Source organism: Monodelphis domestica, chromosome 2 (genome assembly GCF_027887165.1).
Source record: "Monodelphis domestica isolate mMonDom1 chromosome 2, mMonDom1.pri, whole genome shotgun sequence".
NCBI lineage: Eukaryota > Metazoa > Chordata > Mammalia > Didelphimorphia > Didelphidae > Monodelphis > Monodelphis domestica.
This window is the reverse complement of record NC_077228.1, coordinates 185227451-185244363: the sequence shown is the minus strand read 5'-3', so window position 1 is coordinate 185244363 and position 16913 is coordinate 185227451. Positions and strand designations below refer to the sequence as shown.

Below are 16913 nucleotides of genomic sequence, written 5' to 3'. Positions count from 1 at the left end.
GGATAGCTGGGTGGCTCAGTAAATGAAAAGCCAGGTCTAGAGATGAGAGGTACTGGGTTCAAATCTGACTTCAGATACTTCTAGCTCTGTGATCCTGGACAAGTCACTTAACACCCCTTGCCCAGCCCTTACCACCCTTCCACCTTGGACCCAATACTGATTATATACAATATAATACAGTACTGATTGTAAGATGTAAGGTAAAGGTTTAAAAAAATTTCCCCTATAATTCTTGTAGAGATGGATATGCAAACACAAAGAGATAGGCAAAGGTATGTTTTAGGGAACATGTTGTAAATACATGATAAATACATGCATTTATTAATTGATGGTTAAAGCTCCTTCTACTCCTCCAGTCAGCCATCTGCCATCTGAGAAGCAGGCTTAGGCCAGGAAATTAGCTATAGGCAGACAGAAAGGATCCTACATTAACATCCTCACTTTACTGAGCTCTAGTATCTATCCTGTGTTTAGACAGTGCCTGTAAGTCTGCTTTGCTACTTTTTGTTGCTATCTAACTAACCAGCAGGTAAGTGGCACAGTGGATAGTGTTGGGCCTTCAGTCAAGAAGACTCTTCTTCATGAGTTCAAATCTGGTCTCAAAAACTTACTAGTGACCCTGGTTAAGTCACTTAACCCTTTTTCCCTCAGTTTCCTCATCTGTAAAATGAGCTGTAAAAGAAAATGGCAAACTACTCTAGTATCTCTGTCAAGAAAATCCCAAATGGGGACACAAAAAGTTGAATGCTACCGAAAATCACTCAACAACTTACATGTGAGATTCTTTTAAGTATTTTCTCTGTTGGAAAACTCTACTTTCCCAAAAGAGATTAAGATGGGGAGAGGAAGGAGAAATGATGGAAAAGTTTGTCCTCCCACTCTGTTTAATACCTTGGATATTCAAATAGAGTTCCTGAGGTAGTTTTTCAATAAGTGGGATGAGGAGTTAGGGATAGGAAGGAAACATGGAAGGAAACATTTAATGCCTAATATGTGCCAGGTGCTGTAACAAGTTCTTTACAGATATTATCTCATTTATTTGGGTCTCCCAGAAAGGCATTATTGTCCTTCTATAATATATGTATTATACACATATATCAAATATAATAGAATAATTCTATTATTATCCCCATTTCATAGCTGAGAAAACTGAGGCAAAGAGAAGTTAAATGATTTGCTCAGTGTCACCGAGGTACTAAGTGCCTTGAGGTCAATTTGAATTGAGGTCTTCCTGACTCCAGACCCAGCACTCTATCCACTGCACACCTAGCTATTTCTTGTTTAAGACTAAGTGGGAATAGACTACAAGATCTAAGGATAATTTAACTGTTTTTAAAGTAGCTTTGTCTATTTCAAGATCTATTAGGCCTTTGCTAAACTGGAACAGTGTGGTAGGGAGCTTGTTTGGAGATAGTGATCTCTGTAATGTGACCCTTCTTATTGCAAAAGTCTGGAGTGTTCTGATCTGGGCACTCAACACTGGAAAATGAAGATTCTTATCAGGTTTTTTTTTTCTCCTTTATAATGCGATGCTTCAGAGTAAATTCCAGCTGAGTAGAGCAGGAAGCTATATCTACTTCTTAGGAATTAAATGAGATATCATGCCTGGTATTTTTGAGTCTTTATGCAGGAGGGCAGGTGAGAGTCAGAGAATGTTGAAATTAGAAGGAAAAGGAACCTAGGAAGCACTTACTATGTGCCAGGTACCATGTCAAGCATTCCACACATTATTTCATTTGATCTTCACAACAATGTTGGGTAGTAGATGCTATTACTATCCTCATTTTATATTTTTAGAAAACTGAGGCAGACAGGTTAAATAATTTGCTTAAAGTCACCCAGCTGTTTAGTATCTGAGGTTGGATTTGAACTCTGGTCTTCCTGCCTCCAGGTTCTATTCACTTTATCATGTAGCTACCTCTAACGGTCCTTGGAGATCATCTGATCTAATTTCATTTTATAGTCAGGGAAACTGAAATGCAAAAAGAAGAAATGACTTGACCAAAATCATACAGTTCATTAGGATTCAAAGTGAGACAAAAGCCAGCATTTGCAGATTCTCAAGACTCAAGATGAGAAAAATCATGAAACATAGCTAAACCAAGACAACATCAATGGAATAAGCCTTTGTAAAGTACTATATGTAAAACACTATGCTTGGGACATAAAGGCAAAAATGAGAGACTCTTTTCCCTTAAAGGGCTTATTTTCTGTACAATGAAGAGAGTACCAAAAAAATAATAGAGTGGAGGATGTTCATAAGGACTGAGGGAATACCTCATTGTTGTGAGACAAGTTCTTGGTAAATTGTGAAGTATTACGTAACTGTGACTTATTTGTAATCCATCCTTCCATCTTCTCCTCCTATATGATGTTTCATGAAAAAATGTTTGTATTGCCTTTGGCTGTTCTGTTTCTATTTGGCAAGAAGATTGTTTGTTGGTTGAAATTATTTCTATGCATGCCAATTTCCTTCACCTCCTTTACTGGTTGAACCTCTTTAAGAAATGAGGTCAGATTCAATGTCTTTACCTTGTCTGTTTCCCATTAAAAAAACCCCAAAACAAAATAACTTGTTTTATTTGTTTTGGATGAAAGCTATGATTTAGTCAATTTGAGGAACTCTTGATAAGGCAAATATCTCTAGCTATTCCTTGTAGGAGAGAAGGTCCCTGAAGCTCAGAACTTGTTCTATAATTTATGGTCTTTGAGAGATGCCTGGGGTCCTGAGAAGTTAAATGGCTTGGGTGATACAACAAATATGTAGTAGAAGTAAAATTTGACACCAGGTCTTCCTGACTCCAAGGCCAACTTTCTAGTCACCAAGCCAAGGTGACTAAAAATAAAAGCTAACATTTATGTCACACCTTCAATTTTGCAAAGTGACATATATGAGGGAAAGGATAGGAGATAATATTAGAAAGATAAATTAGGGTCAGATTGTAGAAGGATTTGGAGGCTACACTAAAGAATCTTGACTTCATTTGGTAGGCAATGAGGAGTTGAAAGCTTTTTTTTTTTTTTAACTCTTACCTTCTGTCTTAGAATCAATACTGGGTATTGGTTCCAAGGCAGAAGAGCAGTAAGAGCTAGGCAATGGGGGTCAAGTGACTTGTCCAGGGTCACACAAGACACAGCTAGGATGTGTCTGAGGCCAGAAGAAGGAGAGGCATGTCTGGGGTCTTTCCTACAATTTTGGTCTGAAGGAAGGCGAGGAGGGCCTGCCCTTTTGGTGCTTTTAGGGATGTGGAAGAGAGCAGCAGGTATCCTAGCTTTATAAAAATATTGCATGCAATTATGGGAATATGCCTGACCTGACCTATTATGTATATTGCCCAATTCTATAGAGAGAGAGCGTTAGATTAGGTTCACATTAGCTCTCTTTCTTCTCCAAGAGCTATATTTATTATGGAAGTACTCACTAGAATCAATAATACCTGACCCAGCAGTTAGCTGTTTAGAAGGTGATTAAGATTCTATGTCTGGGACCAAGGTTGCAAAACTCAGTTGGTAATCTATTTCCTAGAAAGCTAATTCTGTATTTGTGTCTCTGTCCTGAGTGAGCTCAGGAAGATACTTGAACTCTGAATGCTGACTTCCAAAAATTCCAACAAGCTTAAACATAACACCTCCCAAGAGATAACATAAATATCATGAACATAAATAAATAGCTTTGTGGTAGTCAGGGTACTATCATCTAACAGAAAAGATAGGAAGCAAATCACCTTCATTCTTCTCTTGGCCCTGTTCCTGATTTTCCAAACTTTAGAATACCTCTAGACTGACAGTTTCATCCTACAACTTCTAACACCCAAGGCCTCCTTGCCCTGGAACATGCAACTGGTCTGTGATCCTCACATCCTGTAAAATCAATCTACAGAGGCTATCTTCATCCATCTGTGAGTTTCTCTGAGGGCCTCCATTTTGTGGAGAAGCTTGGGCTGGGTCACTTTTAATTCCCTTTCAGGCTCTAATCTTGGCTTTCTAGACTTAAAATCACAGGCCACCTATAATCTTGCCTAGTTAGTTGGTCAGTTTTCTATTCAATTTGATGTAATCCAATTCATTTCAATCCAATCCAATTTTGTTCCATTCCATTCAATGTGACAAGACACAGGATAATGTAGAGAACATTGGACTGTTTGGAATTTAGGCTCTAAGGCAAAAATGATGAAATGATGGAAGAATCAAAGAATCTTTGAGTTTCATGGGATTTCAGAAGTCATCTAGATAAAATAAAAGAAGACTGAAAAGGTAGGAATGAGTCAAAAATGCCAAACAGAGGAGTTTATTTTTGATCCTAGGGATTATGAGTATTCATTAGAGTTTATTGAGTAGAGGGAAAACATGGCCATATCTGAATAGGCTGAAGGGAGGATTAATTGGTTTGGAGAGAGACTTGAAGCAGGGAGACCAATTAAAGCAACAGTCCAGGCAAGAGTTGATGAGGCTGGTGCTTGTGAGACTAAAGAGAAAGGCGCAAGTCAGAGAAATGTGGAGATCTGACAACTGATACTGGGCTAAGTGGGCTAAGTGAGAGTGAGAAATTGGTCTTAGGAACCCTACGTGGCTCCTTGAAAGGATATCTAAGACAAAAGTCCAATACATATCCAAATCTGCAAAAAAAATTAAATAAATAAAATAAAATAAAAAGAAACAGAGTAGGCACTGATTAACTGAGGTACAGTTTAAAAAACCTGTGGCATGAATGTAATAGAAAATTATTGTGCTACCAAAAATGATAAATAGGAATTCTTTCTTGACCTTGTCACTTGCATTGAATGGAATGGAATAGAACTAGATTGGATTGTTGTTATTCAGTCATTTTTCAGTCTAGTCTGGCTCTTTGTGATTCCATTTGGGTTTTCTTGGCAGAGAGCCTGGAGTGATTTACCATTTCCTTCTCTAGCTCATTTTATAGATGAGGAAACTGAGGAAGACAGAAGTAAGTGATTTGCCTAGGGTCATACAGCTAGTAAGTGTCTGAGGTCAGATTTGAATTCAAGAAGATGAGTCTTCCTACTTCCAGGCCCATCACTCTACCACTGGATTGTATTGGAGTCCACCAAATTAAATGGGAAACTGACCAACTAACTAGGTAAAACGGTAGGTGGCATGTGGTTTTAAAGTGCCAAAAGTATGAAACATGGGGAGATTGTTTTGAATTGAATCTAAGTGAAATGAACAGAGCTAAGGAACAACAGAAATAATAATTATGACAAGGTAAATTAAACAATCAGTAAAAGGAAGTCAAATGCAGAGCAACTGAAAAAAAAAACAATAATATTCTGGGGATCAGATCATGAACTATGCCTTCCTTTCTTATTTTTGAAGAGAGCTGAGTTTAAAGTGTTGTGCACATTGCCAACTACTGTCATTTTATGAAGCATTTTGACTTAGTTCTTTTTTTCTTTTTACAAAGGAGAGACAAATCTGGAGGGGAAAGATGTGGGTATGTGGCAGGAGGGATTCCAGAAATGATGGTAAATAAAATCAAAAGGCATGAACAAAACTTATTTTGAAAAAACATACATATAGAAATAATTCATCATGGAATCCACTATTATAACTGAAAAATAGATGGGGCATCTTTTCTGACTGTAAAGGGTATATAGGACTGACTTTCTGTGAAACCTATGGTAAACAATGAAATTGTATTTTACTTGTATCAAATATTGATGCATTTTCTAAAGCAATGGTGAGACTAATCTACAAGTTCCTGTATTGTATTCTAAAATAGGACTTGCTCATTATTTAATCATTTGAGTTCAATCAGACACCATTACAATTCCTGGTGGTAATTTGTGATAGGGGATTTCCTGTGGTAAAGAGGATTGCAAGATGGACAAAAAAGGATTTAAATACAATGTCATCCTGGCACATGAACTCACATGCTAAGAGATTACATTCACGGGGTTGGGAAAGAGAAAGAGATAGAGAAAGGATCAGGAAAGCAAGCAGCCTTCAGATAAATGAGTATTATTAGTAAATAGGAATATATAATTCTTTCCCAGTCTCACATATGAAGTTTATGAATAAGTCCATTTCTGAAAAACCCATTTGAAAGGCCCACAGGATTTTATTATAAAGTAGAATGGAACATATTTTTATACTGCTAATCCAAATAACACATTGACACCCATTGACTTCTTGTTACTACTATGCACAAGTCAATGTTTCTAGATCAATGATGGCACCTTTTAGAGACCGAGTACCTAAACTGCAACCCTTATGCTGTGTGAGCCCCCTTCCCCTTACTCCTGACAGGAGAGGGAGGAAGTGCTTTCATTTGGCTGCTGGGCAGAGGTGCAGGTGGTGTGAGAGATATCCTCAGGTGTTTGTGGAAAGGGGGAAGGGAGCAGCCTCCTCCAGCAGCTCCAGTTGTCAAAGGATTGCCAACATGAGTCTAAATTGTATATTTCATTCATAAGATCAAAGATATTTAGCTGGAAGTAAACTTAGAGGCCATCCAGTCCAATGCTCTCAATCTAGCAGAGAAAACGGAGGCCAAAGAGGTTAAGTAACTTACCCAAGACCATATAACTAGTAAGGGACAAAAAAAAAAGCTAATAATAGTAAATACTTATATAGAGTTTTAAGGTTTGCAAAGTATTTTATTTAATGTCATCTCACTTGATCCTGACAATAACCTTGTAAGGCAGATGCTGTTGTTAACTCAATTTTTACAAATGAGGAAACTAAGTTTAAAAGAAATAAATGAATTTGGTTAGGATCACATAGCTAGTGCCTGTAAAATGGAGATTTGAACCCCAGACTTCAATCCCCAGAAGTCCTTGGTACTTTCCAGAATTCCCTATAATCTCACCTAAGTCCCCACCTGGGCGAGATCACAATTTGTATTTAAACTGGCTGTAATGCCTACTTAAGTGGTCTCTTCCTCTACTTGGAGATGTCAAGATGAAGTGAGTAAGATGTGAATGGGCTAATCAGTCCTAGGCACGTGAGTTTATAATTTTGTATCCTTGATTTCTAATAATCTTTAATAAACCTCATAAAATATAACTTTTTATTACTAGAGACTAATTTAACTTTTACAGTTAATGACAACCACGAAGGGACCATGGGAGGGGGTAGGGGGGAGAATGAGGGGAAGGAAGAGACTTTCCAAACAGGAAGTTGATTACAAGCATGGTGTATTTCACAAGATATCTTTTGAGTACAGATTCTGTTACTTATCTCACCTGGGATTCAGGGGAAAAATTCAGCTCCCTGCAACCCTGGCCCAATTTGAGATTCCAAAAACCCACCCTCACTATGGGGGAGCATCTCAGTGGCTCATTGGATTGAGAGCCAGGCCTAGAGATGGGAGGTCCTGGGTTAAAATCTGGCCTCAGACACTTCCTAGCTGTGTGGCCCTGGGCAAGTCACTTGAACCCCATTGCCTACCCCTTACCAATCTTCTGTCTTCTGACAATAGACATCTAAATGGATAAAAACCAAGGAACTTTAAAGAGACTGGAGGCTATATTTTTAAGGCTTTTTGGACTCCAATGTTTTATAAAAATCTATTTTATTGCATTTTGCTGATTCTTTTGTTTAAGATTTAAATTTGTTGATTTTAAGTTCATATATTAATGCATTCAATACTATTCTGTTACACTGAATCATTTTAATGTACTAAGTTTTAACTACTATTATATTCTGTTGCTTTTCCCCTTTAACTATACTGAACAAATATTATTGAATAAGCCCATATATAAAAACAGCCTTTTCTATTTATGAATTTGTAAATTATCACCTAAAAGATGGAAAGACTTCATAAAAAACTGGTTACAATTGTATAACAACCTTTGGAAAATTCAATGAGCTAAATATCTCAAGTTGATTTTAAGGGGTCTTTTAGACATGACTTTTATATATTTTTCCAATAACTCTGGTCATTTTGCTTGCCCCTAATAGGAGGTAAGGCCCATTTTAGTAGCTGAAGTGAAATACAATTATAATCCCCACCTCCCACATTTATAAAAATGTGAATGGATGGGACATCACAGTCTCATACCAAAGGAGCTGGGAAGTTAATCCCAGGGCATGGTAGCCCTAGATGACTCTCAAAAGAGGAGCATCTCTCATTTATAACTCTTCAGCTCACTTTACCCAACATCAACTGTACAGAGTTTGGGGGTTTTCCTAGACTCCTCTTCCACATTTTTTTTTATTTTGCAGAACTTTTCTTCTTTTTATTTATTTATTTATTTTTTTAAATATTATTTTATTTGGTAGTTTTCATACATTATTCACTGGAAACAAAGATCGTTTTCTTTTCCTCCCCTCCCCTCCCCCCCCCCCCCTTTCCCTCTCCCATAGCCGACGCATGATTCCACTGGTTATCACATGTGTTCTTGACTCGAACCCATTTCCCTGTTGTTGGAATTTGCATTATAGTGTTCATTTAGAGTCTCTCCTCAGTCTTATCTCCTCCAACCCTGTAGTCAAGCAGTTGCTTTTCAGCGGTGTTTTTACTCCCACAGTTTATCCTCTGCTTGTGGGTAGTATTTTTTTTTTAGATTCCTGCAGATTGTTCAGGGAAATTGCATTGATACTAATGGAGAAGTCCATCACCTTCGATTGTACCACAATGTATCAGTCTCTGTGTATAATGTTTTCCTGTTTCTGCTCCTTTCGCTCTGCATCACTTCCTGGAGGTTGTTCCAGTCTCCATGGAATTCCTCCACTTTATTATTCCTTTTAGCACAATAGTATTCCATCACCAACATATACCACAATATGTTCAGCCATTCCCCAATTGAAGGGCATCCCCTCATTTTCCAATTTTTGGCCTCCACAAAGAGCGCAGCTATGAATATTTTTGTACAAGTCTTTTTGTCCATTATCTCTTTGGGGTACAAGCCCAGCAGTGCTATGGCTGGATTAAAGGGCAGGCAGTCTTTTATCGCCCTTTGGACATAGTTCCAAATTGCCCTCCAGAATGGTTGGATCAATTCACAACTCCACCAGCAATGAATTAATGTCCCCACTTTGCCACATCCCCTCCAGCATTCATTACTTTGCATAGCTGTCATGTTAGCCAATCTGCTAGGTGTGAGATGATACCTCAGAGTTGTTTTGATTTGCATCTCTCTGATTATAAGAGATGTAGAGCACTTTTTCATGTGCTTATTAATAGTTTTGATTTCTTTGGCTGAGAATTGCCTGTTCATGTCCCTTGCCCATTTGTCAATTGGAGAATGGCTTGATTTTTTGTACCATTGATTTAGTTCTTTATAAATTTTAGTAATTAAACCTTTGTCAGAGGTTTTTATGAAGATTGTTTCCCAATTTGTTGCTACCCTTCTGATTTTGGTTACATTGGTTTTGTTTGTACAAAAACTTTTTAATTTGATGTAATCCAGATTATTTATTTTGCATTTTGTAACTCTTTCTAATTCTTGCTTGGTTTTGAAGTCTTTCCCTTCCCAAAGGTCTGACATGTATACTATTCTGTGTTCGCCTAATTTTCTTATAGTTTCCTTCTTAATGTTCAAGTCATTCATCCATTTTGAATTTATCTTGGTGTAGGGTGTGAGGTGTTGATCTAAGCCTAATCTTTCCCACACTGTCCTCCAATTTTCCCAACAGTTTTTATGAAATAGTGGATTTTTGTCCCAAAAGCTGGGATCTTTGGGTTTGTCATATACTGTCTTGCTGAGGTCGCTTGCCCCCAGTCTATTCCACTGATCCTCCTTTCTGTCTCTTAGCCAGTACCAAATTGTTTTGATGACCGCTGCTTTATAATATAGTCTGAGATCTGGGACTGCAAGACCCCCTTCCTTTGTATTTTTTTTCATTAATTCCCTGGATATCCTTGATCTTTTGTTCTTCCAAATGAACTTTGTTATATTTTTTTCTAAATCAGTAAAAAAAATTTTTGGAAGTTCCATGGGTATGGCACTAAATAGATAGATGAGTTTGGGTAGGATGTTCATTTTTATTATATTGGCTCGTCCTACCCATGAGCAGTTAATGTTCTTCCAATTGTTCAAGTCTAGTTTTAGTTGTGTGGAAAGTGTTTTGTAGTTGTGTTCATATAGATCCTGTGTTTGTCTCGGGAGATAGATTCCTAAGTATTTTATTTTGTCTTGGGTAATTTTGAATGGGATTTCTCTTTCTAGTTCTTGCTGCTGAGCTGTGTTGGAATTATATAGAAATGCTGATGACTTATGTGGGTTTATTTTGTATCCTGCAACTTTGCTAAAGTTGTTGATTATTTCAATTAGCTTTTTGGTTGAGTCTCTAGGATTCTTTAAGTAGACCATCATGTCATCTGCAAAGAGTGATAATTTGGTCTCCTCCTTGCCTATTTTGATGCCTTCAATTTCTTTTTCTTCTCTAATTGCTACTGCTAGTGTTTCTAATACAATGTCAAATAATAGAGGTGATAATGGGCATCCTTGTTTCACTCCTGATCTTAATGGGAATGGATTTAGTTTATCCCCATTGCAGATGATATTAGCTGATGGTTTTAGATATATACTGTTTATTATTTTTAGGAATGACCCTTCTATTCCTATGCTTTCTAGTGTTTTTAGTAGGAATGGGTGTTGTATTTTATCAAAGGCTTTTTCTGCATCTATTGAGATAATCATGTGATTCTTGTTGGTTTGCTTGTTGATGTGGTCAATTATGTGGATAGTTTTCCTAATGTTGAACCAGCCCTGCATCCCTGGTATAAATCCTACTTGATCATGGTGGATGACCCTTCTAATCACTTGCTGGAGTCTTTTTGCTAGTATCCTATTTAAGATTTTTGCATCTATATTCATTAGGGAGATTGGTCTATAATTTTCTTTCTCTGTTTTTGGCCTGCCTGGTTTTGGAATCAGTACCATGCTTCTGTCATAAAAGGAGTTTGGTAGGACTCCCTCTTTGCTTATTATGTCAAATAGTTTGTATAGTATTGGGATTAACTTTTCTCTGAATGTTTGATAGAATTCGCTGGTGAATCCATCAGGCCCTGGGGATTTTTTCTTAGGAAGTTCTGTGATGGCCTGTTGGATTTCTTTTTCTGATATGGAATTATTTAAGAAAACTATTTCTTCTTCTGTTAGTCTAGGCAATTTATATTTTTGTAAATATTCATCCTCTTCCACATTTTTTAAAATGATATCTAGATTTCTTGATGATGTTCTAGACCCAAATAAGTTTTACATTGAAAATATGTTTACCAAAGTTGAAAGATTTGCCAAGTTTGTAAAAATTGTGACAAATATCCATCAGTTCATAGGCTTTTAAAAATGCCATACAGCAACTTATGTGAAATGTGATAGTGGGTTTGTTTGCTATTGTAATTAATTGGGCTATTGAGAATTTTGGGAATATTGATACCTACATATTTGTGCTACTGTTCTTTATAAAAAAACAAAACAAAACTGTTTCCTTGTGAAATTCATTTGCCCATACTCACAGTGGATCATGGCCAGGTATGAAGAAGAAATGGATCTCATTTTTGGTGAGAAAACCTTGTATTCTATATTTTCTTAGCTGACACAGTGTATCAATGGTTATAAGCTATATTTTTGAATTTTAAAACTCTTTTATTATTATATTTTCTTGCATGTGTAATATACTATTTCAGTTTTTTATTTTTTCTCTCCTTTTTATATTTGAAGCACACACCACCAGTATTAAGATTTTCTTTAACTTTCTTGATTTAGCAGTGATATAAGTTTAAAATTTATTTTCTATAATGTCAATGCATGCCCCAAAAGCTTGAGACTGTAAAAATGATGCCACTAATTGTTTTAAAAAATTATGGGACTTTGCTTAATGATTCTGTCTGATTCCAGGGCAAGATATACAAAAGAACCATTGCACAGGGCCAAAGAAGCACAAAGTTAAACCTGGATTGTGCCAAAAGAGTATATTGGTCAAAAAAAAAAAAAGAAACCAATCCAGGAAGTATTGATGCACTTCTAAGTCAATACAAAGGACTTGAACCTAGTGTGAAGACTCGAGGTTGCGACACTTAACATACGTTAAGACATAGGTCTTCCTTGTATCCACACTCTTTGTGAAAATACTTTCAGATGAATATCTCAAATTTGTCTCCTACCTGGCTCCTATAATCTAGTCCTTTTTATATCTTTCATAGCATGGCAACTTTCTGTAGTTTTGGCTACTGACTGGGTAAATGCATCATTGCTTATATCATTTTAATTGGGCTCTGATTCAAGGACCTGTTATAGATTTATTTTTCCTTTATTTAGAATTTTTACACATAAGACTTTGATGGTCTATATTTCATCCAGAAATTATCTTTTTTATTTAGATTTTAAAAAATGTTTTTTGATTTCTCTTGCCAATTGATTCATATACCTCATAACTCAGCCATGCATCCCTAAGTGATCCCTGTGTTGTTCAATCACCCTCTTCAGGGGGGTAATGTAAAATTATTATTATTCTAAATTGCAAAGTTTAAATTCCTTTTGAGAGTAATTTAGGTTAAGAAACATGCTACCTCTCCAAATCCAGAAACCAAACTGTTTGGAGAAGACACCATGAAGATGCCTCCACAGACCACAAGCTGCACAAGAAAGATCAAGAATGAGTTTTGGGTGTGGGGTTTGAATGCATTTGTTTTGTATGTATACTTTCATGCCAAAGGGGACTGCCCCCTAACTGTTTTTTTTGTCAATGCATCTAGCAATCATTGGTTTTGTTCTCTTTTCCTCTCATCCTCAAATTATTGTAATTTCAAAGTTGGTATGTTTACAAGGCCCAGCAGAGAGACTAGTCTTCCTCAGGCCTCAGGGGGGTAATGTAAAATGGAGATTTGAACCCCAGACTTCAATCCCCAGAAGTCCTTGGTACTTCCCAGAATTTCCTATAATCTCACCTGAGTCCCCACCTGGGCAAGATCACAATTTGTATTTAAACTGGCTGTAACGTCTACTTGGGTGCTCTCTTCCTCTACTTGGAGATGGCAAGATGTAGTGAGTAAGATGTGAATGGGCTAATCAGTCCTAGGCATGTGAGTTTATTATTTTGTATCCTTGATTTCTAATAATCTTTAATAAACCTCATAAAATATAACTTTTTATTACTAGAGGAGGATTCCAAGTCCAGCACTTAACAGATTGTACAATATTGGAATTTGAACCAAAGTCCTTTGATTCCCAAACTGGTGCTCTTTCCACTGTAAAATGTTATCTTCTAAATGGTTATGCTTATATTTTTAAATGGTATATTTTCTTCTCTTTTCTCTCTATCCACCTTTAGGCCTGACAGCTTAATTTAATCACTTCATTTAAAGGCAAAAAAGCTATTCCTATTATTTGGCTTTAAAATATACATTTTTGAGACAGCTAGGTGGCACAGTAGATAGAGCACCAGTCCTGGAGTTAAGAGGACCTGGGTTCAAATTTGACCTCAGACACTTCCTAGTTGTGGGACCCTGGGCAAGTCACATCCCCAATTTCCAAGCCTTTCCCCTTCTGTTTTAGTCATTCCTAAACTAGAAAGTAGGGAGTTAAAAAAAAAAAAACCTAATAAAATGTACATTTTCAGCCAACTTATGGAAGCCCTGGGTGAGAAGACGTGGGTAGATTGTGATCTTTGGATCACCAATATACTAATGAGAACATTGGGTATTATTAGGGAGTTTGGTATTGGAATGCAGATTAAAATCTCCAACCTTAATAAGATTTGTATAGCCTTTTCATAGTCTTTTCTTCTTATCCCCATCTTGCCCATTTTTTTCCTCCTACTTTCTTAACCTATCAAAATCAAGTCAATGAGCCATACACATATAACAAATTGGCCAATTAGCTGTTATCTGAAGTTGGCATTCCATTTCTCTTCTCTGTATCTCTGCAAGAGTTGTCCCCCATGCTTGAAGTATTTTTCTTTTGCACTATTTTTTTTTCTCTTGGAATATTAGGTTCCCAATCTGAGGGACAGGGAGAATGATGGTACCACTTGACAATAATAGAGAAGTTAGAAAGTGAAGAAGATTCTTGGAAAAAGAAAATGAGTTCAGTTTTGGACATGTTAAGTTAAAGAAATTTGTAGGACATCTTGTTGGAGATGGCCAATAGGCAGTTGGAGATTTGAGACTGGATATCAATAGAAAGATGCTTTGCAAACCTTAGGATGAAATAGTTTGTTGTTGTTCAGTCATGTCTGACTCTTCATGACCTTGTATATAACTATCCAAGGGATTTTCTTGGGAAGGATACCGGAGTGACTTGCTATTTCCTTCTCTATTGGATGTAGTGAATCCTTTTTTGATGAGAAATAAATACTAGCTATTGAAGAACTGAGAGTTGAAGTCACTTATGCAAGGGCAATTAAACAAGAAACAAGACTAAAGTTATTAGGCCACGTGCCAGGGATTGTGCTGGGTACAATGGAAAACTAAGAGAAAAAGAGTCTCTGACCTCAAATAGCTTGCAAATTCTATTGAAGGTGGCAACATCTACATATATAAAGATATAGAAAAAATAAACAAAATAAAGCTAAAGTACTTGGGGGTGGGGATTCTTTGCTGGTTATAAGTTAGCTGGTTGATTCATACATATCGGGGAAACAAGTTGTATGTTGTTGGTTATGGCTTTTTATCACTTTCAAAACATCAGCAATTGGCCAATCTCTCTCTCTCTCTCTCTCTCTCATTTTTGTCATTAGTTACATGAAAATTATTTGTAGCCAGAAATTTATTGAGAACCACATCATAGAGTTAAGTGACTTGCCCAGGGTTGCACATCTAGTGAGTGTCTGATTTGACACTCAGGATTTGAACTGGATTTGAACTCAGGCTGGATTTGAACTCAGGAAGATGAATCTTTCCAATTTCTGTAGGCTATCTCATGGAACTCTCACTTGTAATACCAAGAAAAAACAAACAAACAAACAAAAAATAGCTGAATAAATCTAATAGGCAAAATGTTGGATTTGTTCATTTGTTCTGACAACAAATGCATTATTCTGCTCCTGTAATCCTCACCTCTCTTCCAAAGAAGGGAAATGTGTTTCATAGTTCAGTCTTAGGAACCAAGATTGGTTATTGCAATTAATCTGGGTTTGGATGTCTTTTAGTGTTCTTCCCTCTTATGGTTCAGTAGGCAACATGTATATTGTTCTCCTAGTTCTGATTTATTCATTCTAGGCCAGTCCATGCAGTTCTTATATTCACAATTTCTAACTATAAAGTAAAATGTTAACATAGTCATATACCACAATTTGTTCAACTATTCCACATCTTAAGGCACTTACACTTTGTTTCCAGTGGTTTGTATTCAGGTCCCAAAGCTTCCCTTTCCAATTTTAACCAACTCCTTCTTCTTTTAATCTATTCCCTCAATCCTAAACATGAGCATCAGAACCTCAGAATATACTTTTTCAGATGCAACTGAAAATTGAACTGGGCCAAAGCAAATAATATTAACAAGTTACCTATGTTATAGAAAGAGGAAATACCAGTTTCCTAAATATATAGTGCTTGTATCACAAGTGGATCTATGACGCCGTCATTTTATCTTCTAACCAATTTAGTTAGAAAAGAATTCATGTACTAGGACAGGTAGGTGATGGAGTGGATTGAGCATTAAGGGTGGAGTCAGGAGGATCTGGGTTCAAATGTGATCACAGATGCTTCCTAGTTGTGTGATTTTGGGCAAGTCTCTTAACTCTATTTGCCTAGCCTTTGCCCTTCTGTCTTAGAATTGTTCCTAAGACCTAAGGTAAGGGTTTAAAAAAAAAAAGAGTAAATTCATGTATTAAATAAAACACTAGTAAATATAAGTTGGATCAGAGGATGAAAGATTTAGTTAGAACTAAAAGTGTCTTAGAAGTCACCTAGTCAGATTATTTAATTTTTTTTAATTTAAAAAATTTTTATTGGTTAATTAATTTAGAATATTTTTCTATGGCTACACAATTCATGTTCTTCCCCTCCCTCCTCCTTCTCCCCTCCCAGAGCTGATAAGCAATTCCACTGGGTTATACATGTATTATTGATATTTGCAATAGAGTGATCATTTAGAGTCTACATACCCAATTATATCTCTATCGAACTATGTGATCAATCCTATGTTTTTCTTCTGTGTTTCTGCTCCCACAGTTCTTCTCTGGATGTGGACAGTGCTCTTTCTCATAAGTCACTCAGAATTGTCCTGGATCTTTGCATTGCTACTGGTAAGAGAAGTCCATTATGTTCCACAGTGTATCAGTCTCTGTGTATAAGGTTCTCCTGGTTCTGCTCCTCTCACTCTGCATCAATTCCTGGAGGTCTTTCCAGTTCACATGGAATACCTCCAGTTCGTTATTCCTTTCAGCACAATAATATTCCATCACCAACAGATACCACAATTTGTTCAGCCATTCCCCAATTGATGGACATCCCCTCATTTTCCAGTTTTTTGCCACTACAAAGAGCGCAGCTATGAATATTTTTATACATGTCTTTTTTCTTTTTTATCAGATTATTTTAAAGAGGAGAAAACTGAGGTTCATAGAGGTTAAGGGACTTATCTAGTAGCATAAAGATGATAAGTGACTGACCAAGGATTTGAAATCTGGTCCTATAATTCTAAAGTCATCCTCCTTTCCATTGGTCTTATAACTCCAAATCACCCTTCTTTCCACTGTACCCTGTAGCCTAGCCATGGATGGGTGTAGGGGAATTCAAATGATTCTGAAAGTGTGTCAGACAGGTTTTGTGGGGCAGGCAGGTAAAACTTTTGAGTGAAAATGAGGGGTATGAATAACCTTTGTTTTTTTATTTGCATGAGTGCTCCCTTCTTCTCTGGAAAATTAAGATCTAACCTGTTTTTAAGGCAGCCAGATGGTGAAATGGATAGAGTGCCAGGTCTGGGTCAGGAAAACTCATTTTCCTGACTTCAAATGTGGCCCCAGACACTTATTCACTGTATGACTCTAAGTAAGTAAGTCACTTA

General features: G+C 36.8%; 1 protein-coding gene across 3 annotated transcripts in view; it reads right to left on the bottom strand.

The window, feature by feature from the left end:
- Positions 1–16913, bottom strand: part of MMD (monocyte to macrophage differentiation associated) — a 106259-nt gene that overhangs the window by 69545 nt on the left and 19801 nt on the right. The gene's annotated exons all lie outside the window — the stretch shown is intronic.